Source organism: Suricata suricatta, chromosome 14 (assembly GCF_006229205.1).
Source record: "Suricata suricatta isolate VVHF042 chromosome 14, meerkat_22Aug2017_6uvM2_HiC, whole genome shotgun sequence".
NCBI lineage: Eukaryota > Metazoa > Chordata > Mammalia > Carnivora > Herpestidae > Suricata > Suricata suricatta.
In genome coordinates this window covers 22750894-22777400 of record NC_043713.1, presented here as the reverse complement: position 1 = coordinate 22777400, position 26507 = coordinate 22750894, and the positions used below count along the sequence as shown (strand labels likewise).

Genomic DNA, 26507 nt, shown 5'->3' with positions numbered 1-26507 from the left:
GCGGCGGCGGCCGGGTCAGGCGCGGCGGGCGGCGAGCCCCATGGCGGACAGGGCTCGGGCCCTGCTCAGCGAGCAAACACCTTTCCTCTGGGGAGGCGGCGGGGCTGGCGACCTGGGCCGAGGAGCGCCAGGGCCGCCCGGAGACTGGAGAGGGCGGGGTGGAGGGGCAGAGGAAGGAGGCAGAGGTAGGTAACTAGGTGGGTGGGTGGGGACGGCAGTGGGGCGGGCTGCTGGAGGTGGCAGCGGCTCCCCTCTCAGGGTTTCTTTTGTTTCATGGCCTTAACCAGCCCCCGGCGCGCGCGGCGGCGGCGACGCCCCACGCCGCGCTCCGAATGAAGCCGGAGCGCCCTGATTGGCTGCTTTTAATCTCTGGAAGCCCGCCCTATGCTCCCCGCAGCCTTCTAATGCCTTTCCCCAGCCTCACTTCTCGGGCCCCGCCCCACTCCTCTCCAGAGTTCTCTGATTGGGTGACCGGGACAAGCTAGTCCCCGAAGCCTTCTCCTTCCGTCGTCTCCCCTCCCCCCTCCCTCCCTCCCCTTTCCCTACTGGCTCACGAGGAGAGGGACTGTGATTGTTCGCTTTACACGTCACTCATTGTGACGTATCCAGGTGGGGGCGGGGGAAAAGTAGGAGGGACGGGGGTGCTGTAACAGGCTGAAACTGGGACCGTGTAGGGGTTTTCGCGCAGGCGCGTGCAGCTGTAGTGCACACCTAGGTTTTTCCCTTTTTCCTCGTCCCGCTTGCCCACCAGGGTCGGGTCTTTTAGGGCACAGTAAGAGCGGCCTTGGAGTGGCGTAGTCGTGGGCACGAGGGGCGTTGTTTCCCGGGGTTGAGAACGAGATTTCCTTCTTTCAGGTTAAGGGCCTAGGGAGAGTCATCGGAGGAGGGGCCAGCGAAGTGTCCTCCTATCCAGCCGCGGGGGTGGTTTCCTGAGCCCCGTGGCTTTTGGGCCTTCCCCGCGCGACCCGGGAGGGCTCCTCCCTCTGGGCAGGGCCCTCCCACGGCCGGCTGGCCGGGCTTCCAGTGCCAGGAGGGCGCCAGGCTACAGCTGGAGTCTTGTGCTGAACTTTGGATCTTTGGGGCTTTTCAAGGGAATTAAGTCATTGTTTCCTTCTCCAAGACGCTCTTCCCACTGTATGGCCCGGGTGATTCCGCACCGTGCTGTCTTTTCTAAGAGGTTTATTTTTAAATGGCTTGTTAAAAACAAAGCCTATCACTTCCCAGCATCTTAGACTATGCCATCGCCCCCCGGCCCCCCACTCCCCAGTACCAATTGGGTCTCTGCAGGGTAATCTTAACCCGCGTTGTCCTACAGAGATATAATGTGAGCAACATGGTGTAATTTTAAGGTTTCTAGTGGCCCCATTAGAAAAAGTAAGAAGAAATAGTTAAATAGACGATTCAATATGTTTAAGACATCATTTCGACATACAATCAATATAAAATTATTTGTGAGTTGTTGTATAGTTCGGTCTTTGAAAATGGTGTCTATTTTACACTTGCATACATACACTCAACATATCTCACTTCAGTTCACATTAGCCATTTTTCAAGTACTGAGTACTAGGAGCTCTAGACCTCTTGATATTTGAATTATAACTTGGGCCCCTTTCTACGTTGGATTTATTTATGATACCTTGTTTCAACCTCAGGTCTTAGGAATGAATTTTAAATGAGCCCCTACTCTTCTAAATTGTCTAGAATGTTACAAATCCAGTAGTGCAAGAGAAAGCTATAAACTGTGTCTTCTCTTTCTCTTGTTTGTTCCCTTACAGTTATCTGCACAACCCTTACTTCAATTTACCCCACTCCTCCAATCAAAGGCTTAGAGAATTTTAGCTAACACTAAAACATCCCTGTTACTCTATCATTTCCCTAGACTTCATATAACCCTGTATGTTGCTTCTCTAGCAACTCATTTGTCGATCCAAGCTCTTGGAGCAGTGATTTCAACCCTGGATGTACATCAGAGTTAAGAAGGGCTTTTAAAAAAGGTAAATGCAGAGCAGGGAGAGGAAAACTCTGGGTATTTGGATTTACTAGATCTGGAGTGGACATGTTTTTAAAAAGCCACACACATTCTTCTGAAGCTCAGCCGTGACTAAGAACACTGATCTAGGGCGTGGTTTTGGGTTTACAGAGGAATTTGCTATTAACTCTACTGAAAAATGATATTCTCCCCTACCTTCCCAATTAGGTACAATTTTCACTGATTTGTTACACCTACACCCTTTGTGAGATATGCCCCAAGGACATATTATTTCACAACATCCTAATAATGTACCAGTGAATAGCTTGTATAACTCAGCATTTACTTAATAGAATATACACGTACTATACGTTTGCTGTCTGACATTTCAGTTAAAACAATAACCATTATTTGATGGGTAGGTCATGGAGCAAAGCAAATCTCATCAAGGGAGAAAATCAAAACATGCAGTGACCACTCCCAGGATACGCTGGTCATTGGGAGAAAATGTGTAGAAGTACAAATGAAATTCTCAGAAGTTCCTTTTACTCCCTCTCCATGGAGTTGTCATGTAATGCTCATACCTGGGTCCTAAGTTCTCTTCCCAAGGACCCAAAACAAAAACGGGGGTGATCATTTGTCAGACATTTTTCGAGAGGGAGAGATGTGAAGAATAGATTCATACTAATAAGATCCACTCAGCGAAGCTTTTTAAAAATGCTAAATGGTTTAACTTAGGTGTTCATAATATAAAAATTGCTTTCTGCTTCATCCTCACATAATAAATGAAGTTTCATTAAGTTCCCATACACAAATGTATACATTCATGCCTTAATTTATACTCGATCAATATTGTGATTTATGAATAAGGTAGTCAATATTGAAGCTCAAGGACCTTCCCATTTCGGTCTAAATTTGTCTTGTATTAAATTTTGTTTAGGAAGCAAATTTAAGATTTGCTTTCGCTGTAAGTATATGCTTGGGATTTTTTTCATTTAAATTCACTTAACAACCCAATCCTTTCTGTCCCAGCCACACAACACACTAATTTGTTCCTGAGTAGGGTTTCTCTTTCATTCCTCTGCAGCTGTTTATGACGTTGGTTTATACACTGGGGCAGAAGAGTTGCTTTAAGGATCTCAGGACAAAAAGGAACCTACAGAATTGGTTACATTTTATCAACTGACAGGCTGACTGCTGAACTAGCCTTTTAAACCTTTCCAATTGTAATGATTTTAAGGTTGGAACAACTGCACACTAAACAAAGCTTTAACAAAGATGTTGGTCCTAGCAAGAAAACAGATTATTAGACAGCAGTTTTGCAGCAATGCCTAAAAGACCGCGACAGAAGTGCCCCCAAAGGCACACTGAAAGATATCACTGAGACCCTCATCGAGACCCCAAAACTAAACATGCAGGATAAGTTTCTTCGGGATAAGATGTCCCGTGGGAGCAGCAGTACCCAAAATAAGTCTTTTAGAGCAAGACAATGACCATGTCCTTCTCCTGCTGGGAATGGCTCCTCATTGCCTAGGAACCGAGTCTCCTCCTGAAATTCCAGGCCTTCCACACTCTGGTCAGTCCTTCTTCCAAGTGCTCAAAATTGTTACCCAAACACATTTAAATCTCTCCTACATTAACAAACAGGAAGTGTACTTTAATGGCATACCCCTTCCTGTCACCACTCTTTTCTCCAAATCCACTGTTCCAAGAGTTGTCTGCTCTCCTTTTTAAAAAAGTTAAAAAAAAATGTTTATTGCTGAGAGAGAGAGAGCGTAGGACAGATTCTGAAGCAGCTCCAGGCTCTAAAGGGTCAGCACAGAGCCCAAGATGGGGCTTAAACTCCCCAGCCGCAAGATCATGACTTGAGCTGAAGTCAGATGTTTGCCTGAGCCCGCCAGGTGCCCCGTCTGTTCTCCTTCTCCACAGCACACTGCCTTGCACCCATGGGCTCTTGCTGCTTCCTTGAAATTATCTTCCCCTTGTCACTGAATCCAGTGAGCATGTTTACCCTCCCTTAGCTTAACCTTTCCACAGCAGGATTTGACACCACTGACTGCTCCTTAAAAGCGCTCTGTCCCTTGGCCTGACTTCTGCTTCCCTTCCTAGTTCCCTAGTCCTGCCTCGTTCTCTTCTCCGGCTCCGCGTCCATATGGCTTCCCTGGGTAGTCATCCAGGATCTGTCCCGGGCTGTGTTCTGCTTACCTCCCCGCTCTCCACCTAAAATCATATCCACTCCCAAGATTTCTGTTACCTTGCTGACAATTTCCAGATTCCTGGCCTCTCCATTGAGTTCTATGGATGTCTCCACTTGGCAATTCAAGTTCAACACCCCGCCCCCTCCCAATTTAAGCTCCACTTCCCAAACTTTCCCTCCACTTTCTCAGTGGGAAGTCACTTTTTAGCTTCATATTCAGAATCACCACTATCTACTGAGTTCCTCTAAGAGCCTGTAGATATTCTTGACCTCTCCTTAACCTGCATGTCTTAAAAAGATCAAGTCCTATAGGTTATACCTCTCAACTGTCGAATCCATCTATCTTTCTGCATTTTTACCACTCTTCTCATACTCTAGGTCACCATCATTTACGTCATGAACTGTCGCAATAGTCCCCAAACTGTTCTATCCAGTCTTGCTGCCCTCCAAGTTATTTGCCATGCTGCAGCTGAAATGATTTTAATTCAGGTTTACCTATTCCACTGCCCTGCTTAAAATCCTTGCTGTCCTTAGAATAACATCTTAATCTGGTAACGTAACTTACAGCGTCTTGTATATCTGGGTCCTGCCTACTTCTTCAGCTTGATTTCATGCCATTCTTCCTCTTTCATTCTTCCCCTCTGCCACAGAGGCTTTCTGGCAGCCATTCCTATGTATATGATACATACTTTATTATGCCTTCAGGCCTGAAATATGGCTCTCCTCTGCCCACTCATAGCTAGCACCTGCTGGTCCTTCAGGCCTCAACTTCTGTATCACTTCCTCTGATCCTCTAGGGGTAAGATTGGTGTCCTTGTAGCGGGCTCTCATTGCAATCTCCATGTCTGTCACAGGACAATTCACATCTCGTTGTTTAATTGTCCCTCTTCCTCTGTTTTCACCCTTAAAGAGCCAGTGTGCTGGCACCTAAATGAGCCATATAACTTGCATGACTAAATGGATATTCTTCCAAATAAACTCTGTACTTCAGCTAGTCTGAGCTTTGGGCCATTTTTCTTATTTATTTATTTTAATGTTTTTATTTTAGAGAGAGAGAGAAACAGAGCATGATTAGGGGAGGGACAGAGAGAGAAGGAGACATAGAATCCAAAGCAGGCTCCAGGCTCTGAGCTGTCAGCACAGAGCCAGATGCGGGGCTTGAACTTATGAACCATAAGACCATGACTTGAGCTGTAGTCGGACACTTAACCGACTGAGCCACCCAGGTGCCCCTGGCCATTTTTCAAACACACGTTCCAATCTCCCATCTTTGTACCTCTGCTTGTGATGTCTTTCTGCCCAGACTCCCCTTACCTTCTCTTTTACCCTCCTACCTCTACATATTGTTAAGCCTCAGTTTAAATTTGACTTCTCCCAGCATACTTTCCTAATTGAGAAAGGGCTGGTCATTCCCTCTCCCTAAGAAATTGCAATTTTCCCTTGAAAAATGCAACTGAAGGCCACATTTTGCATGTCTTCTGAATGCTTAAACAACCCCCTAAAGTCTATCCACGGACCCCCTTTAGGTTCCTAAAACTTGTGATGCAGACTGGTGAGATGGTCATTAAGCTCATTTTCTCTTCCTCCTGAGCACATTTACTGGCCTCCACTGCAGTTGGGAGGAGTTTTACACCATTTCCAATCCAAGCCCTTAAAAAGCCCTCACACATTATCTTCTGCATTCTTTTCTTATCTGTGATGTAGATAAGTGAGATGCCGTGAAGCCGCATGTCAAAGATGTCAGAGCCACAAGAGAGAGGAGTCTGACTCACCACATGGAGGAGAAGTGCCCTCCCATCAGATATACATGTTTTAGACTCATGTGAGTAGAAAAACGGTTTTGTTGAATTTGAAGTATTACATATTTTTGTGTACATTTGTTAGAGCAGTTAACCCATTTTAACTAGTATAAACGGCCAGGTCAAAACCCTCCAGTTTGTAAGGAGACAGTAAAATGCTCAGTGGTATCAGGCATTAAGGAAAAGGGAGAAATCAATAGAAGGAGCACAGAGGAGGACTTCGAGGGCAGTGAAAAACTATTCTGTATGTGACTATAATAGTGGATACATGTCATTGTACATTTATCAAGACCCATAAAATATACAGTACCAAGAGTGAACTCTAATGTGAACTAATGGCTTTGGGCAACAATGATATGTCAAAGGAGGTTCACTGGTTGTAACAAATGTACCACTCTGGTGCAGGATGATAGAAGGAGAAGCTCTGTGTGTGTAGAGTCAGGGTGTACTTTCTGCTCACTTTTGTGGTAACCTAAAAATGATTTTAAAAATAAAGTCTATTGGGGCACTCGGGTGGCTCAGTCAGTTAAGCATCCAACCCTTGGTTTTGGCTTCAGGTCATGATCTCGCAGTTTGTGAGTTCAAGCCCTGTGTGGCGGTCCACGCTGACAGTGCAGAGCCTGTTGGGATTCTCTCTCTCCCTCTCTTTCTGCCCCTTCTTTGCTCATGCTCTCTATGTCAATATAAATAAATAAACTTTAAAAAATCTATTAAGAATGTTTTTAAACCTGTTTTACCCATTGACAATATTTAGTTTGAATACTGGTATGCTTTGGTCACAAACTGCCTGGAATGATCACACTTGTAGCACAGAACCTGATAATATTTACTTATATAAGGACCAACCCACTGAGATGACACAACAATCCTCAAAGTGCATGTACCAAACAACAGAGCTTCAAAATATATGGAAAACAAAGAACCTGCTAAAGCTGAAAGGAGGATTAGACAAATCCACATTATAGTTAAAAAAGAATGTGTTGGGGCTTTCAACACTCCTTTCTCAGCAATTGATAAAACTGTTAGCTAAAGAAATAAGGAAAAAATGTAGAACTGAATAATACTATTAGTTAAGAGGATCTAATTGATATTTATAGAGTACTTTACCCAACAACAGCAGAATACACATTTTTGTCAACTGCCCATGCAACTTTCACATCCATAGCCTGGGCTGTGAAAAAAATCTCAACAAATCTAGAAGAACTGAAATCATACAGAGTACACTCTCTGACCATAATAGAATCAGACTAGAAATCAATAACAGAGACTAAAAAATTTTTGAAATACATAGAAATTACATAACACACTTCCAAGCAATCCATAGATCAATGAGGACGTCTTAAGGGAAAATTTTAAAAAATATAGCAAATGGAATGAAAACAAAAATGCAACATTAAAATTGTGAGACACAGCTAAAGCAGAGTAATTTATGGCATGAAGTGCTTTTGTTAGAAAAGAGAAAAGGTCTCAAATAAGAAACCTAAGTGCCTATCTTAAAAAAAAAAGAGCAAAATAAACCCAAATAAAATTGATTCAGCTTTAGCAAGACTGACAGAGAAGATGCAGATCACCAGTATCAGCACTGAATTAGTGGACATAACTACAGATCCTACAGCCAGTAAGAGGATAAAAAGAATACTACAAACATTGTTCATGTTCACAACAACTTAAAAAAAAATGAACCAATTCCTCAAAAATCACAAAGTACCAACCAATGTGGAATAGATGATTTAAATATCCCATAATGGTTAGGGGTGCCTGGGTGGCTCAGTAGGTTAAGCCTCTGACTTTGGCTCAGGTCAGATCTCACATTTGTGGGTTCGAGCCCCGCGTCAGGCTCTGTGCTGACAGCTAGCTCAAAGCCTGGAGCCTGCTTCTGGTTCTGTGTCTCCTTCTCTCTCTCTGCCCCTCCCCCTCTCATGCTCTGTCTCTCTCTGTATCAAAAATAAATAAAACATTAAAAAAATTTAAATATCCTGTAATGGTTAAAAAGTAAACTCATTTTTTTGTTTTTGTTTTTTAGTTTTTATTTAAATTCCAGTCAGTTAATATACAGTGTTACATTAGTTTCAGCTATACAATTTAGTGATTCAATACTTCCATACAACACCCGGAGCTTATCACAAGTGCACTCCTTAATCCCCATTGCCTATTTCCCCCATCCTCCACCCACCTCCCCTCTGGTAACTATCAGTTTGTTCTCTGTAGTTAAGAGGCTGTTTCTTGGTAAGAAAATTGAACTTGTAATTGAAAAGCTCCCAAAAATGAAATCTCCAGGACCAGATGGTTTCACTGGAGAATTCTACTAAATATTTAAAGAGGAATTAAGACTAATTTTATGCAGTCTCTTCCAAAAAATAGAAGAGGAAGGAATACTTCATAGTCATTTTATGATAGCAGCACAGATACTAAAACCAGACAAAGACAATACAAAGAAAACAAAATAAAACTATAGACCAAAAACTCCCATACATACAAACATAAAAATCTCAACAAAATTTTATCAAATCAACCTAGCAACATATAAAAAGAAGCATACATACATCCCTACCACCAAGTGGAATTTGTTTCAGTTATTTAAAGCTGGTTCAATATTTAAAATTCATCAATGGAAAACATATGTTCACACAAAAACTTGCCAGGAATGTTCATTACAGCATTATTCATAATGGCCAAAAAGTGGAAACCACCCAGATATTATTAACTGATGAATGGATAAACAAAATATGCTATATCCACCCCATAGAATATTATTCAGCCATTGAAAAAATAGAATGACACAGAGGAACCCTGAAAACATTTTGCTAAGTGAAAGAAACCAGTCACAAAAGGCCACATATTGTATGATTCCATTTATATGAATATCCAGAATGGGAAATACGTAAAATCAGAAAGCAGATTAGTAACTGCCAAGGACTGGGGAGTGGGGAGAGAAGGAATGGCTGCTGAAGGATGTGGGTATTGGGGTGATGCTTTAAAATCTTGTGAATATTTTAGAGGTGCCTGGGTGGCTCAGTTGGCTGAGCATCCAACTTCGGCTCAGGTCATGATCTCACAGTTTGTGGGTTTGAGCCCCGCATCAGGCTCTGTGCTGACAGCCTAGGGCCTGGAGCCTGCTTCCAGTTCTGTGTCTCTCTCTCTCTCTCTGCCCCTCCCCCACTCATGTTCTGTCTTCTCTTTCTCAAAAATAAATAAACATTGAAAAAAATTTAAAAACTCTTGTGAATATTTTTAAAGCCACGGAATTGTATGCTTTAAATGTGTGCATTATATTGTATATTATATCTCAATTAAAAAGCCAATAAATGTAATCTACCATATTAACAGTCTAAAAATCTTAATATCCTCTCAACTGATGTGAAAAAAGCATATCACAAAATTCAACACCCATTTGTGATAAAAATTCTCAGAAAACTAGGAATAATGGGATATATCTTTAACGTGATAATGAAAATCTAGGGGAGCCTGGGTGGCTCACTCAGTTAGGCATTCATTTTTGGCTCAGGCCATGATCTCACCGTTCATATATCCAAGCGCCATGTGGGGCTCTGTGCTGACAGCTCAGAGCCTGGAGCTTGCTTCAGATTCTGTCTCTTCCTATCTTTCTGCTCCTCCCCTGCTCATGCGCTGTCGGTGTGTCTGTATTAAAAACATAAACATTAAAAAATTTTTAATATAAAAAAAGAAAATCTGCAAAAAAGCCAATAGCTGACAATTTACTTAATGATGAAAGACTGAATGCTTTTCCTCTAAGATTGAGAACATGGCAAAGATGTGTGCTCTTAGTGTTCTTCTTTAACATAGAACTGGGAGTTTTAACCAGAGCAATAAAGCAAGAAAAAGAAACAAGGGATATGCAGATTGGAAAGGAAGAATATGTATTTATTTTTATTTTTAAAGTTTATTTATTTTGAGAAAGAGAAAGTACATGTGCATGTGCTTGCATGAGCAGGGGTGGGGCAGAGAGAGAGGGTAACAGAGAATTCCAAGTAGGCCGCAGGCTGTCAGTGTGGAGCCTGATTCAGGGCTTGAACCATGAATCATGAGATCATGACCTGAGCCGAAACCAAGAGTCCAATGCCTAACCAACTGAGCTACCCAAGTGCTCCAGAAAGGAAAAATAATTAGTTAGAATTGTCAAATATAAACAGGAAGTTAGTTGAAAACCCAAAAGGGAAGACCATCTCAATAACAAATGTCTGTTTTTTCAAGACAAACAAGCAGAATTTATCCTCAACTTTATATGGAGCTGGTTTAAAAGTCTCACTGTAAAACAGTAGTTATTACAAAAAAAATAAAGTAAAAAAAAATGACATATAGGCACCAAAAAGTTGAAAAAGGGAGAAAAAGTTTCATTGGCTAACTAAAGAGTTAACACAAAGATAAGCTATGGCAGATTGGTATAAAATACATAAAACAGCAAAAGTTGATAAATAATTAAACAAAAAAACTGAATAAGGAAACAAAATGCAAGCTGTAAACAGGGAAAGAAAAATATTGATATGAATCTGAAATAAGTAAGTAAATATTAATTGATAGAGCTGCTAAAGAAAATGTCTTTATAAGGCTGGCAAAGAAATCTGATTACACAATGATGTTACAGGGAAACAAGATGATTTGTATTAGAAATTTATAAGTTTAAAAACTCAAGCTATGTAAAGAAGTTTGATGGATGAATGTGTAAGCAATTACATTCTTCTTTCATTTTTGCCCTTATTTTTGGGTAGCAGCATTTAGGTGGACTCTTATTCTAGTCTATTTCTAATTGTCTGCCTGTCTTTAAAGTTTAATTATTGTGTAATGTTGGTTTACATAACTTTGGAGGTTCATCCATTCAGAACTCAGCATCTCTACCAAGTTCTAATCCATGGAATATGTCTTCTGAAGACAGCGGGGAAACGTACCAAAGGGGAGTTTGCTACTTTTCAGCTTGACAAATTGCTTATCCTGTCTGTGCCTCAGTTTCTTTGCTGATAAAATATAGAGTCATTCATTCATTCAAAAAACAATGATTTAACTTCTACATGTCCCTGGTGCTTGAAAGTATTTGGAATGCATTAGTGAGCAAAAGAAAGATCTCTGTTCCTGAAGAACTTACACATTTTATGGGGGGCGTGGGGGGAGCATAAAAACATAAACAACAAATGTAATACATAAACTACATAGTGCGTTAGAAGGTGATCATACTATAAAAAGGAAACAAGAGTGGAATAGAGTAAGGATTGTAGGAACTGCAAAGTCCTGGGGCATGGTGCAGTCTTGAATTGGTGGTCAGGATAGGCCTAATTGAGAGGGAGATGTCTGAGCAAAGACTTGTAGGTTAAGAAGTCCCCAAGCGCAAATCTGGGGAAAGAACAAGCCAGGAAGAGCAACACATCTAGAGTGAAGGTGTCAGTTTGAAGCAGATGAGCCAAAGCTTTGTAAGGCCATTTAAAGAACTTGAGCTTCGCTTTGTGTGGAATGGGGAACCATTGCTGGGTTATTAAGCACAGAATTGATGTTTTCAAAAGTGTTGAGAACTTTGCCTATAGGAGGCTCAGATAAGAGCAGGGTCCTAAGATGCAGTAGGATTCAGGACATATTTTTGAGGACAGTGCCAGCAATCAGAACAAGGGTGATTCCATCAATGAGGAGAGCCGCCGTCAGGTCAGGTTTGGGACACATATTTTTCGATCTCATGATCATTGGTAGCCTCTTTGGTGGTTCTCTGATTTGGTGTTTCTCACCATCCCTACTGGTCATCCTCGTCAACTTTGCAACTCTCTAACTCTTAGTTTTATGAAGGCACATCAGCCCAATTTTCCAGGCAGCCTATTGGCTGGTTCCTCTCATGCTTAGCACTTAATTGTCAATCTCTGCTAAGCCCTCTTCCACATGACAGTGGTCCTTGAGGGAACATGAATGACTCTTAGTTGGGAAGAAACAGAAACAAAAGCAAAAAGCCTCCTAATGCTTTTGTTCTTCTTCTTAAAATTTTTTGATAAGACTAGTTTTTTCTTAAAAATTGTTCTTAAAATTATCTTTTACAATAACTTTTCTTTAAAAAAATTATCTTTTACAATAACTTTAGAGATAAATTTGATATTTATTTTGCAGTACTAGAGGGTTAACTTCTCAAGATAAGGAGAATATGGAATTTTCCCCATATTTTTATTTTAAAATTATTTATAATTTAAAAAATTATATTTATATATTTATTATATTTTATTTATTATTTATTATTTATTTTTTATTCCATTTTTTTTCTCCCAGTAGTTAGTAGAGTGTTTGGACCTTGATCAGGAGAACTCTCAAGGATGAGCATGAAATACCCTTTCCATATCAATCTAATCTCTGGTTTCTTTATTTTGAGTCAAATGTAGGAGTTTTTGAGTCTGTGGTGGATAGGATGAGTTTTAAACTATGCCAACTGTCCCCTAGGACTTGGGTTGAAAAGATAAACTTATTTTATTCTGGTCCCTGCATGATTGTGATAGAGGCATTGGTCCCTGTGGTCAGGTTTGCACTAAAGTCATAGAACAGCAAAACTTCCCCAAGGCTATGTTTTTATGTTTTGTTTTCAGACTGTTGGTGTCATAGGAGCAATTAAAATTTGTGAATAATGTCTGTTTCCCCCTTGGTAAGTAATGTGGACGGCCCTCCGTCTGCTCACATTCATGGCAAGGGATTTAACAGGCTGTTGTGTTAGTAACAATGGGGATGCAAATTGTAAACATGTATCATCTCCAAAGTTTCTTGCAAATTTTCAAAGCAATGCCAGTTGAAGCAGATGCTCTGAACCTCCCAAATAAAACAATCTTTAGATGGTTTCTCCATATCCCTCAAAAATAGTGTGTCTCCCCATAACTGCTAATTTATTATATCAAATGATCTTGTAAAACCTACTAGAAAGTGAGTAGTAATGGATAAAAAATTTAATGTCATGTCCTCTAAAAGGGATTTTCTGTCTCTTTAGATGTTATGAACTAAGATGTATCAGTAACACCTCCCATATTCTGGAATATAGTAGCAAGATCCCTTTGCATGTTTGTGAGGAGGTAAACTGTATATATGGTTGTGAAAATTTCCCGATAAATTTATCTACAATCTCAGGATTTTACAGTTGATATTATCTTCACTCATGAAAATCACAGATCCTAATAGGAAAGGCCAAAGGTTTGAAAGGCTTAACATGGAACTAATATTTTGCCAAGAGGGGGAAAATCTTTAAGAATTCTTACATCTCCTAATACAGCAGGTTGAAGAAGACATGCATGGACCAACAAGTGTTGACTAATTTCTTCTAACAAGGCCTTGAACTATGCATGTGGAAATGCCAGACGTATAAGGCATAGACCCGATCTCAAGAGACTTACAATCTAGTTTGAAATATGGTCAAAAGTTAAAACATTACATGGGCATAAAAGACAATAATAATTAAATGGATATCAGAGAAGCATATATTTTTTATGTTTTTAATGTTTATTTATTTTTGAGAGACAGTGAATGAGCAGGAGAGGGGCAGAGAGAGAGCGGGAGACACAGAATCCAAAGCAGACTCCAGTCTCTGAGCTGTCAGCCCACATCCTGATGCAGGGCTTGAACCCACAGACCTGAGTTCATGACATGAGCTGAAGATGGACACTTAACCAACTGAGCCATGCAGGTGCCCCAGAGAGAAGTGTATTTTAGGCATTTTGAAAAAACTATTTTTGTGAAATAATCAGGAAAGATTTTTTAAAAGTTTTTTTTATTTAGACAGAGCATGTGAGTAGGGGGAGGGAAAGGGAGGCAGAGAGAGAGAGAGAGAGAGAGAGAGAGAGAGAGAGAGAATTCTAAGCAGGCTCCACATCGGCAGGGCTTGAACTGATGAACTATGAGATCATGACCTGAGCAAAAATCAGGAGTTGGACGCTTAACTGACTGAGCCACCCAGATGTCCTTTTTTTAAAAATTTATTTTTTGGGGGGAAGGGCAGAGAGGGAGACAGAGAACCTAGAGTAGGCTTCTGGCTGACAGCAGAGACTGATGTGGGGTTCAATCTCACAAACTGTGAAATCATAACCTAAGCCAAACTTGGACATTCAACAAACTGAACCCTTTTAATTTATTAATGATTTATTATTATTATTATTATTATTATTTTAGAGGCAGGGGTAGTCATTCCACTTTTCTTGAAGGGGTTTCTCTGCTTTATGTGTCAAGAGCCTTAAAATTTCCATACCCTTTGATTGAAACATTTTCCTCCTAGAAATTATCCTTAGGATATAATCAAAGATATGAACAAGGTTACATGCAAGGATGTTTATTGCAGAGATAATTATATTAGCCTAATTGTAAATATCTGATCGGGTGATGGTCGAATAATTAATAAAAAATGGACAGTCATATAGTAAAAATTATGAGCCAATAAAAATCACATTTTGGAAAATACTTTCTTGACATGGGAAATACCATATGATACCAATGGAAAGCAAGTAAGATGTCAAATGATGTGATGTGGTTCCAATTATTATTATGAGGATGATGATGTTTTATTTATTTTTGAGAAGATTGCGAGTGGGAGAAGGGCAGAGAGAGAGAGAGAGAGAGAGAGAGAGAGAGAGGGAGACACAGAATCAGAAGGAGGCTCCAGGCTCTGAGCTGTCAGCACAGAGCCCGATGCAGGGCTTGAACTCATGAGCTATGAGATCATGACCTGAGCCGAAGTTGGACCCTTAACCCACTGAGCCACCCAGGTGCCCCAGTTCCAATTATTATTATTATTTTATGTGTGTATGTGTGTGTGTGTGTGTGTGTGTGTGTGTATACACGTATTAAGATGTGAAATGAAATTTTTCTATTGAACTTTTTGTCAAAGCCCAAAGCCGAAAATAATTGATAATAGTATCCTCACGTTCTCAAGAAAGGGTTTAGGACACAGTCTCACATTATTTAGTATAAATTTTAAAAAGAAAGAGAAAAATTAAAGAAGCCTAGTATTTTAATATTTCTTTTCCTTCTTCTTTAGAAGGAATTACTTGAAGTGAATTTATAGGGTTAGAGTGTGCTTTTTGGAATAGTCTCTGGGGCCTGACGTTGTCCTGGAGGCATCTGATATGGAAGAGTTGTCTGGGCAGAGAAGCGGGGGGAGGGGCAGCAGTGGGCCCCAGGCTTTGGTTTTACCTTTGGGATAAGTGCATGTGGATTCTCCCAGGGGATCCCTGCGGTGGGACAAGGAGTAGGAAAGAGCAGGCCATTGCTTCCGTCTCAGATCCCTGTCCCCGAGGTCCAGAAAGGACTGGGCTCGTGGGAGAGAGCAGCATCCCCTTGATGTAGATCACGTGGGACTTCATTTCTGCACATGCAGGGGTTCCAATGTCTGCAAGGGACTGGACAGCTGTGGCTCCACCTGCCTCCTGGCCAAGGGCTGAGGACGGATAAAATCAAGCTGTTTTATCTTGGTATTCATAGCTCGTCCCACTTAATAATGGCTCCTAAAGTCACCGATCAAGGCTAGGAAAAAATACACCAAAATGGTTAACTCAAACCCTCACTGGACAGTGAGAGAAGAGGTGCTCTTCAATGCCTTCTGTATATTTTTTCTATATTTTTCAAATTTTCCCAAGTCAAATATGTGCACTTTTATAGTAATTTAAAGAGACATAAAAAAGAAAGGTGGAGAGAAAATGGCTCAAGAGACATGAGAAGACCCAAAGTTAGAACTTTAACAGGGAAATGGATTGTCTCCGTCTTAGTCTAATGAGCTGTCACAATATTACATCACTATTTCTGTTGACACGCCTTTTTTTCATGTCCCCCTCTCTTTTCACGCTACCATCTCCCCCTTAAGGACAGCAGTGACCTCACAATTAGTGTCTTTCTTCCCACCCACCTCCACACCCCTGGCAGGACCACCTTTCCAAGCACCAAGTCCTCTCTTCCATTGCTTCCCAGTTGTTTCCACCCCTCCCCCTCTCCCTCATCCCTCCAGGCTTCCAGAGGACCAGTTTCCTCATAGTCTCTTGTAAAGACTAAACTTGACCTACTGGGGCACTCCAAAATGACCTTTAGTCTATTCAAATAATAGCCAGCTCCCAGAGCTCACCTCTTCTCTCCTTTCAGACAGCAAGAGCCAACTTGGCTTGGGGATTGATTCTATGTAAAGCAGAGAGCTCCACTTTGTCATACATGGGAATTGAATAAAGACATAGAAACTCCACAGCGGATGGGACTGTGCAGTGTACTTTGGTGTGTCTATCTCCATGTCACACGCTAAATTGTTTAGTACATAATGTCTCAGAAGATATTGTTGCATTGATGGACTCTAAGAGGTTACGGAACTATTAATCTGTTTATTTCATTACCAAAGCTACTAGGATTCTGGCATGTAAAATAGCCCATTGGATCCAACCTTTCCTGAATTTGGTAAATTTTCTAAACCATCTTTTTCATTTTTTCACTTCCGATATGTGGTCATGTGAAAGTAGTTTGCTATCCTAATATCTAAAATGTAGAATAAGAGGGGCATCTGGGTGGTTCAGACAGTTAAGCATCTGACTCTTGATTTCAGCTCAGGTCATGATGATCTCACAGTTCGTGGGTGTGAGCCCTGCATTGGGCTCAGTGCTGACAGTGTGGAGCCTGCTTGAGATTCTCTCTCTCCTCTCTCTCCACCTCCACCCCCCGCCCCGCTCCTCCTCCTGCATGTGCTCTCTCTCAAAATAAATAAATAAACTTTTTTAAAAAAGAAGAATAAGTGAGTGGACTTAAATAAGAGAAAACAACACTTATTTAAATGTATCCACTAGTGATAGGGATTAAAGAGCACACTTAGCACGATGAGCAGAGTAATGAATGGAGTTGTTGAGTCACCATATTGTACACCTGAAACCAATATAACACTGCATGTTAACTACACTGGAATTAACAATTTAAAAACCTACAAAAAATAAAGTCATTCTTAAAATTAAAAAAACCCTATTTACATATTACTATTGTCACTTAAAATTTACTTTTTTGGGACGCCTGGATGTCTGACTTCAGCTCAGGTCATGATCTCAGGGTTTGTGGGTTCAAGCCCCATATCGGGTTCTATGCTGACAACACGGAGCCTGATTGGAATTCTCTCTCTCTCCCCACCCCTCTGACCCTCCCTCACTTGTTCACGCTCTCTCTCTCAAAAGAAATAAATAAAAATAAATAAAATTTACTTTTTTGAGTCTTAACAGGAGCTATTAAAAATACAGCAGTTCCCCTTTATCTGCGGGTTTTTCTTTCCTTGGTTTCTGCCCCATCAACAGCCAAATAGAGGCAGATGGTCCTGATGCTGACACCCGGTGGGAAGGTCAGCGGACGCATCACAACATGGCGTCCCTCACCGACTTCTCATCCCAGAGGCATTTTCTCATCTAACATCATCACAAGTAGGGTGAGGACAGTGCAACTGAGAGAGATTCTCGTAACTTTTATTACATTACGTTACTTTAGAATGGTTCTTTTTTATGACTAGTTATTGTCAATCTCTTACTGGGCCTCCTTATAAATAAGACGTTATCCTAGGTATGTATGTATAGAAAAGACATCCAGGGTTCAGTACCATCTGTGGTTTCAGGCATTCACTGGGAGTCTTGGGACCTGTTCCTGCAGATAAGGGGGGACTCCTGTGTGGAAACCTTCTGCGCCCCCTTCCCTACTCCACAACCGAGGGAAACATTTTTTCCCCTTTGGCCTTTCAAACAGATCCAAGGAAATAAAACAGGCTCATACTGGTTTTCTCCATACTTAACTTTTTTTATTTGCAAGTAGATTTACCCTGATTCCACAGAAGCCAAGTATTAATTAATGTGAAAATAAGAGAGAAAGATAGGACATAGAGGTGAAATGTTCTCTCATGTCTGCAAAAGGGTCACGTCTGAGAGGACTTATAAACATTAAATATTTCTGTGGGCTGCGTCATTCAGAAAGCTATGATATAGGTATTCAATTTGATCTGACCTCCTTAACATAGTACCGATCACAATGCCGATCTAGCTTTAGTTGTGTGTGTGTTTTAAAAAATTTTTTAACATTTATTTATTTTTGAGAGACAGGGAGAGAAAGATCATGCGCAGGGGAGGAGCAGAGAGACAGGGAGACACAGAATCAGAAGCAGGATCCAGGCTCTGAGCTGTCAGCCGAAGTCAGATGCTCAACCTCAGATGCTCAACCGACTGAACCGCCCAGGCACCGCCCCTAGCTTTAGTTTTTAAAAGGTTTGTTTTTAACTCCTTATTTGACCTCACCTAGAAACCCACAAGACCACAGACACGTGTTCCTTAGCCCCTACCCCCTCTCCCACTGGCACTCCCCGCTCTCTTGCTCTCTGTAGCAGGCATGCTGTAGTATAGACCAGCCGCGTCTTGTGGGGCCAAGTTCAGGGGAGCAGCTGTGTCTCTGGAAGACCCTAAAACCCAGAGGCTGCTGGGCTCTTCCACCCTCCATCCCGACTCTCCATTCTCTACAGTCTGGTTCCCCCTCCCCCCAACCCCTTTCTTAAAAATAAAACACTCTAGTCTGCTGGTGTTTCCCTAACATTGGGTTGGCAGGCTACGGAAGGTGATGCTGGGCTGTCCCTGCCGATGGCAGAGGCAGAGGCAGGTTCACGGATGGAAGTCAGAGCTCATTTTTCCATGGAAACCGTGGAACTGTGATGTGCCATTAGTAGGTTCTAGAGTACATTTAGAACTCTAGATGAGGTAAGTGAGTCAAATGAACATTTGTGAGTTCTCCTGGGTACCTACATACTGCTTCTAGGTTGTTTCCTTAGGAAAATGGCTCTGAGTTCCAAACAGTTGACCATAAATTGTCTTTGTGTAGAGGGAATCCCAGGTTTAAATTGTTTGCTATAATCCAGACTGGTGTGGGCCCCTTTGAGGGGGCATAGCCCACTCTACTCCACCCCAGACCCAGGACTTCTGAGCTGTTAATCCCCTTAGAGTGAGCACCCAAAAGGGAAATAGCATAGTTGAGTGGGGAGAGGGTGTGTATAAACTTGGTACAAGTCCATGGCCAATGCAAGGAAGGCAGGAGACTTAGGGATGGTAAGGGGTGAAGGTTTCCAGAAGGTCCTCTGGCCAAGCCCCTAGAGATTTGAACAGTGGTATACTCTGAAGGTAGTTTCTACAGACAAGTGCCAGAGTTGTTGGCAGGAGGGTTATAATAAAAAGCAAGTAGAACAAAGAACTAAATCTTTAGAGTTTGCTATGAAATGGAGTCTGGGAGTAGAGTTATTTAATAGCCTGGTAATAGAGTACATCACGGCTGTGTGTGTGTGTGTGTGTGTGTGTGTGTGTGTGTGTGTGTGGCATTCCACTGTTCAGCCAGAACAAAATAAATGTGTTGCTGTAGCCAAGGCTGCCCCAACCTGGTGATGACAGGAAGTGTGATAGTAGCACAGGGAATGCAGGGACCCTTTTAAAATGATGAATGAACTGGAAGCCACTGTAAAGCAGGAGAAAAAGGATCATGGCCATTTATGAATCTGTGTGGGGTCCCGTAGGATCAGAAGGAAGAGGTTCAGGGGCATTGGAATCCAGAGACTGAGATCGAGGGGTCTGATCTAGATTTAGCAAATAATTGCTATTCTTGTCCCGCTTTTGACTGTGCTCTGGGGAAACCTGGCTGCTTTTATATATCCTTTGGTGTTTACTATGGCATCGTGCCTAATAAAGCCCTCAATAAGTCTTGCTACCAGCCTACAGAAATAAAATGAAATAAAAATAGAATAAAGCTACATAAATATATTGAGATTTGGACAAAAGGTGAAAAGTGTCATGTGCTCCAATACTGAAGAGACACTGTGTAGGTCTGGGAGCCGATTTTTGTTTTTGTTTATAACTGTTGAGTGTGTCCTTCCAGGAACTCAATTATGAAAAGAAACCAGCCTTTACTGTGATATGGTCTGTCTTATGGTCTTTAGAAGTGCTCTGCTAGGGCTTTGAGCCTTCTCTATAACTGGGGATGGGGTAGATAATATTATTGAGCGTGAGTTGGCAAAATCCCAATGGCGATAATAGCAGGGGTGGTCATGGTGGGTAGGAAGGAGTTTTTGATGAGAGGCACAGCATGTATTCTGACTCCTGTAGGTCGAAGGAGCTCTCCCAAGTGTTGGGAGTGCAGTATGATTACAGACAGAAATTGGCCCTTCTATAAAAAAGTGCTGCTTATGTGTAACATTTTGGCACATGAATTGGGTGTAGAGACAGAAGACTGCCTTGCTCTATTCTATGCCATAGACAAAATGTATGCAACCACACTATTTCATAAATGATCTTACTCATGAAAAGCGCCGTTATTCTTCTTTTGATTTAACAAGCATTTATTGAACTCTTAATATGTGCCAGGATTCAACTCTCTGGTACTGGAGATGGCTTCAAGTTTCTGTGTTTTTATGACTATAATGTCTCAATGCCAGGGACTTAGACTATTTCATTCATTCTTTTATTCCTTTGTATCTCTTTCCTGGGATTTTCCAATGCAGCAATGGAAGCTGTAGGCCTCTTTATTTTAAAACTCTTTTTAATGTTTATTTATTTTGAGAGCAAGAGAGACACAGAGTGCAAGCAGAGGAGGGGCAGAGAGAGGGAGACATAGAATCTGAAGCAGGCTTCAAGCTCCAAGCTGTCAGCACAGAGCCCAATGCAGGGCTCGAATTCACGAACCAAGAGATCATGACCCAAGCCGAAGTTGGACACCTGACTGAGCCACCCAGGCACTCCTGGTCTCTTTCTTTTTAGATTCCAGAACTTCTGGCAGACATGTTCCTTGCCACTTGGAATGCCTTGAATGAGCCCTAACTCCAGGTAGAAGCCAGGTAGAGAGGGAGAGCAATGAAGAGGAGAAGAGAGGGCAGGACAGAGAGCAAGTCCTGATGATTGTAGATATAGTGGTGAAGTCTTTGCTACCTATACTTTTCCATCATCTGTTTTTATGAAGCATGAAGTCAGTTGCCTGAGGTAGTTTGACATGGCTTTCCACTACTTGCAGCCAGCCTAGATTACATAATATGCAACACTAACCCAGCATCTTCCTCTCCCAAAGCTACACCTCTTCCTGTATCCTGGTTAATGGTCCCACTTACAACCTCATCCCCTCAGGTCAGAAATGTAGGAGTCATTCTAGAATCTTCTCTTTCCATCACCCCTGACAGTGATAATCATCAAGTCCTCATAATGTAGCTTCTAAATATCCCTTGAACCTATATTCTTCTCCCTAATCTTACGGTCACCACTTTTGGATAGGCCCTCATGAACTCTTTGCAATGGCCTTTTATCTGGGCTCCTTTTAGTCTCATCCTTATTAAATCTAATTTCCACATGGCAGCCACAGTAAGGTGCAAATCTAGTTTTGTCAGTACAGTGACCCCATTTCCCATGACCCAGTCCTTACCTCTCTAATTTCTCACTCCTCATTTTATACTGTGTTGATCAACAAAAAGTTTATTTCACACACAAACCAAGTTCAGGCTCTCATGTCACTATAAAGTTATAAGGGCTTTGATAGTGAGGAGGAGAGATGGTCCATTTCCATTGACTTAATCTTCAGCAGTCTTTAATACCTCATTTCCTACAAGGTGAAGCCTAAATTTTGTAGGTTGTCATTTAGTGACTTCTAATCTTCTCAAGCTCTCCCCTCCCCAACTAAAACTCTGTAGGAATCATCACTTCAGCAGACTGTTCTATAATACAGTTACCTACCAACATCTTTCCCCCTCTGGTTGTTTGTTTATGAAGAGCTTTGTGCTTCAAGAGCTCTTTACTTCTTTTCTGTCTGTTCACTTGTACCTACCCTCAAGGCATTTCACCGCACGCTGATTTCTTGCCCTTCCAACATCTAAGTTCCTATTGTTTGCAGTCTTTTTATCCCTTATTATATACTGCTTTATATTGAGAGTTGACTTTTCATGAATGTCTCCTACCTCTGCCACAAGTTTCCAAGCTCTGTGAGAACAAGAACCATGCCTTAAGCCTCTGAGTGTGCCTAGTACATTGTTTTGTATATGATGGGTACTCAGTAGATGTCTGTAGATTTTTTTCTACTGGATCCACTCTTTTGAGTTATGGCAGCCCCACCCTTTGGTGAATTTTTAATAAATGGGTCTATAGAAGATAAAGGGTTAGTGTCTAAAATATATAAAGAACTTATACTACTCAACACCCAGAAAACAAACAATCTAATTTAAAAATGGTCAGAAAGCACGAACAGACATTTTTGCAAAGAGGATATACAGATGGTCAACAAGCATGAAAAGATGCTCAACATCACTCATCATCAGGGAAATGCAAATCAAAATTACAATGAGATATCACCTCACACCTGTCTGAATGGCTAAAATAAAAAACACAAGAAACAGCTGGCTTCGGCAAGGATGTAGAGGAAAAGGAACCCTTTTGCACTGTTAGTGGGAATGCAAACTGGTGCAGCCACTGTGGAAAACAGAATGGAGGTTCCTCAGAAAGTTAAAAATCTAACTACCCTATTCCCCAGTAATCATACTACTGGGTGTTTACCCCCAAAATACAAAGACACTAATTCAAAGGGATACCTGCATCCCTAAGTTTATAGCAGTGCCATTTACAACAACCAAATTATAGAAGCAGTCCGTGTCCACAGATAGATGAATGGATAAAGAAGATGTGATATATATATGATTTATATTATATCATTATATATATTATATTGTAGATGTGATATATATGTTTTATCACAATATAATGAAATATTACTCACAAAAAAAAGAATGAAATCTTGCCATTTGCAATGACATGGATGGAACTAGAGAGTATAAGCCTAAGTGAAATAAGTCAGAGGAAGAAAGACAAATACCATATGATTTCACTCATATGTGGAATTTAAGAAATCAAACAAACAAAAGGAAAGAAAAGGAGACAAACCAAGAAATAGGTTCAACTAAAGAGAACAAACTGATGTTTACCAGAGGAGAGGTAGATGGGGCGATGGATCAAATAGGGGATGAAGTTTAAGAAGTTCACTTGTGATGAGCACTGGGTGACGTATGGAATTGTTGAGTCACTATGTTGTATACCTGACATTAATATAACACTGTATGATAACTATATTGGAGTTAAACTAAAAAAAATAATAAATGGGTCCACAGAAGACAAGGTCAGTAAATTTTAACTTCCAAAGGCAAAAGTTATACAAGGTCAAAATCTTCAATTCCCACAAAGAAGAAAATCACTTTTGTGAGGTGCCTAGCAAGAGTCTTAAGTTCTACTGAGCAAGTCCCAGGAGTCTGTAACTTTGTGTCAATGAAAATTATAATTACTGAGTACAATTACTATGCCATAGAAATCATGAATATTATAATTCATGCATCTGTAAAATTGCCATTTCAGGGCTCATGAAAGATACAAGCACAAGACAAAAGAGAACCAGAAAACCGTGGAACCAAATTTCTGGACACAATAAAGAAATTACTTTAAGACAGTCTGGGACTATAATTTTTAATTCTAATTTAATATATTCCTATTTATGTCTGAGTGTTTCACAAATTGGAGCTCATAACATAGAAACTCTTCTGGTATTTTAATCTATTTTATTTTCTTGCTCTCAAGATATTCTCTTTTTTTTTTTTAACAGAAGACAGTCGTCTTCTTCTTTTTTTAAAATTATTTTTGAGAGACAGAGAGATAGCATGAGCAGAGGAGGGTCAGAGAGAGAGAGGGAGGTACAGAATCTGAAGCAGGCTCCAGGCTCTGAGCTAGCTGTCAGCAGAGAGCCCCACACGGGGCTTGAACCCACGAACCATGAGATCATGACCTGAGCCGAGGCCAGATGCTCAACCAACTGAGCCACTCAGGCACCCCTCTCAAGATATTCTTATCTGCTTTAATAATCTCTTATGATTATGATAAGAATTTTTGTCCTCCTTTGATCATCTTGATAGGTAAGGTATTTTCTCTAAACGTCTTAAACATAGGTTACATTTCATTTATTTATAGATTTTGCATTCTTTCTATTGTAAGTGACATTTTGTACTTCCTTGGCTTATTAAAAAAAAGAAGTTATTGGTTTATCTAAGTGAAGAGTGTAGGCTAGATCAAGCGTCAGGCACAGATCGAGTTGGAGCCAAAAAGATGTCATAAATATTTGATTTCTCACCATCTTTCTTTTCTGCCTCTAGTCCTACACTAGTAGCAAAATGACAGCAGTAGCTTCAGGCTCTATATCTCCTCAAATTTCAAGACCACGGAAAGGAGTGATACTCTTTCCTAGTAGTCTCAACAAATGGACCTCATTAACTCTCTGTGGTTACATGCCAAACTCTAAACCAGTCACCAGGGCTATGATTTACCTAAACCTGGTGGGGAGGCATGGTCCTTACCCCTGACCTCAAGGGTGTAAACTGCTCCACCGAAGTTTATGGACTAATAGTGTAGGTGAATTGGTATTGATCTTCCAGAAATCCATTACTGAATTCTTAGGAGCATCAACCTTGTTGACCATATCCTCTTTCAGTATTTTCTTATCCTTTTTGATGCTGCAGGCTCTTGGTCCCTTTTGAATCTGGTCATTAAATGTTCAAGTCTCTCAGTGCTACGTCCTAGACACTCTTCTTACTGGTCTCTGCTCTAGGTGATTTCATTCATACACAAGGGTTCAATAACCACCTAAAAACCAAAGCTTTGAAATTCTTCTGCAACACAGAGGAAACTCTGCACAATGTCTCCAACAACCTACTGACCTTTCTGTTTGGTTTTCTTAAAGTCACTTCAAACTGAACATGTTCAAAACCACATCCCTTGTTCCCCAAACAAACCTGGTCTGAGCTGTGTTTTTTGTTGTGGTGGACTGAACCACAATCTATCCTGTTCAGCATGTTAAAAATTTATGTGCCATCTTTTTAAAAAACATATATAGAGTTTATTTATTTTGAGAGAGAGAGAGAGAGAGAGAGAGAGAGAGAGAGAGAGAGAGAGTGAGAGGGAGAATGAACAGGGAAGGGACAGAGAGAGAAAGGGAGAGAGAGAATCCCTAGTAGGCTCCACACTGTCAGTGCAGAGCCTGATGTGGGAAACTCACAAGATTGTGACCTGAGCTGAAACCAAGAGTTGGATGCTCAACTGATTGAGTCACCTAGGCTACCCTACGTAACATCTTTAACATGGCCTTGATCCTGACTGCCCATTGCTTAATGTATCTATTGTCAAGTCCTACTAAATTTACTTCCTCAATATCTCTCAAATATTTCCATTTTTCTCTACCTTTAGAGAATCCTTAGTCCAAGCCATTATGTTCAATCATCTAATTACTACACAAGGTCTCAACTAATTTTCAATATTTTTATGTCTTCTTTCAACCCATTTTTAATTTTTTGGTTAGTATGCATTTTTTCAAAATGCAAATTCAATGACTTTCCATTGGTTTTAAGATATAGAACAAAATCCCTGCCATAGTCTACAACACTTTGCTGATAGGGCTCCTTTCTTGCTTAACTATCACTCTCCATATTCCCTTTACATTCACCTTTGTGGCCTTTCACTTTCTTGAATACCCCAGTAGTCAGAATAATAGATACCCAAAGATGTCCACAACCTAATCACCAAAACTTCTGAATAATACCTTACATGGCAAAACTGACTTTTTAGATGTGATTCAGTTAGGGATCTTGAGATGGAGAGATTTTCCTGGATTAATCAGTTAGTCCCAATATAATCACCATGAAAGGTGAAGAAGCAGGTACAATGATAGAAGAAGATGTCAGAATACGAGGAGCAGATGGCAAGTCAAGGAATGCAGCCAGCCTGTAGCAGCTAGAAAATGAGAGATCCACCTCTAGAGCTTTCCAAAGAAATGCAATGCAGGCCTATGAACACCTCAATTTTAGGACTTCAGAACTGTAACATAATAAATTCATTTTTTAAATTCATCACATTTGTGATAATTTGTTACAGCACCAACAGCAAATGAATACACATACTATTAAGCTGAATCTTAATTAATTAATTTATCTTTAAGAACTAATAAAGTTAGCAGAAAACTTATCTTTGAAAACACTTGGACATGTGAATCTACTTTATCAACTGCCAATTTATGAAATTTAAATACAGATTAAATAATTCTGATGAAAATTTAGGGTCTGGATAGAGATGGGCTTTAAGTATAGATTACACATTGGATTTCAAAGGCTTAGTGGAAAAAAGTGTAAAATATGTCATTAGTAATTTACAAATATTGATTATACATTGGGGCTCCTGGGTGGTTCAGTCAGTTGAGCATCAGATTCTGGATTTTGGCTCAGGTCAACTGACTGAGGTTGTGGGATCAAGCCCTGCAATGGGCTCCATGCTGAGTGTGGAACCTGCTTAAGATTCTCTCTCTCTCTCTCTCTCTCTCTCTTTCTCTCTCTCTCTCTCTCTCCTCCCCCCCCTCCTTCTGCCCCTCTCTCCTGCTGGTGCTTTCTTTCTAAAATAAAAATAAAAAATTTAAAAATCCTTTAAAATACTGATTACCTGCCAAAATGAAATGTTCCATCTATTGAGTTAAATAAAATAAATTATCACAATCAGTTTCATCTTTT

At 40.7% G+C, this 26507-nt stretch overlaps 1 long non-coding RNA gene across 2 annotated transcripts; it reads left to right on the top strand.

Moving 5' to 3' along the window:
* Positions 1 to 32: 32 nt before the first annotated feature.
* On the top strand, positions 33 to 23409 carry LOC115277888. 2 transcript variants are annotated; one of them, XR_003902563.1, is made up of 3 exons: positions 33 to 185; positions 5871 to 5988; positions 23323 to 23409. It is a non-coding gene; the product is annotated as an uncharacterized LOC115277888 (long non-coding RNA). The 2 variants fall into 2 exon arrangements; XR_003902564.1 differs by lacking the exon at positions 33 to 185 and adding an exon at positions 1916 to 1994.
* The last annotated feature ends 3098 nt before the right edge of the window (positions 23410 to 26507 follow it).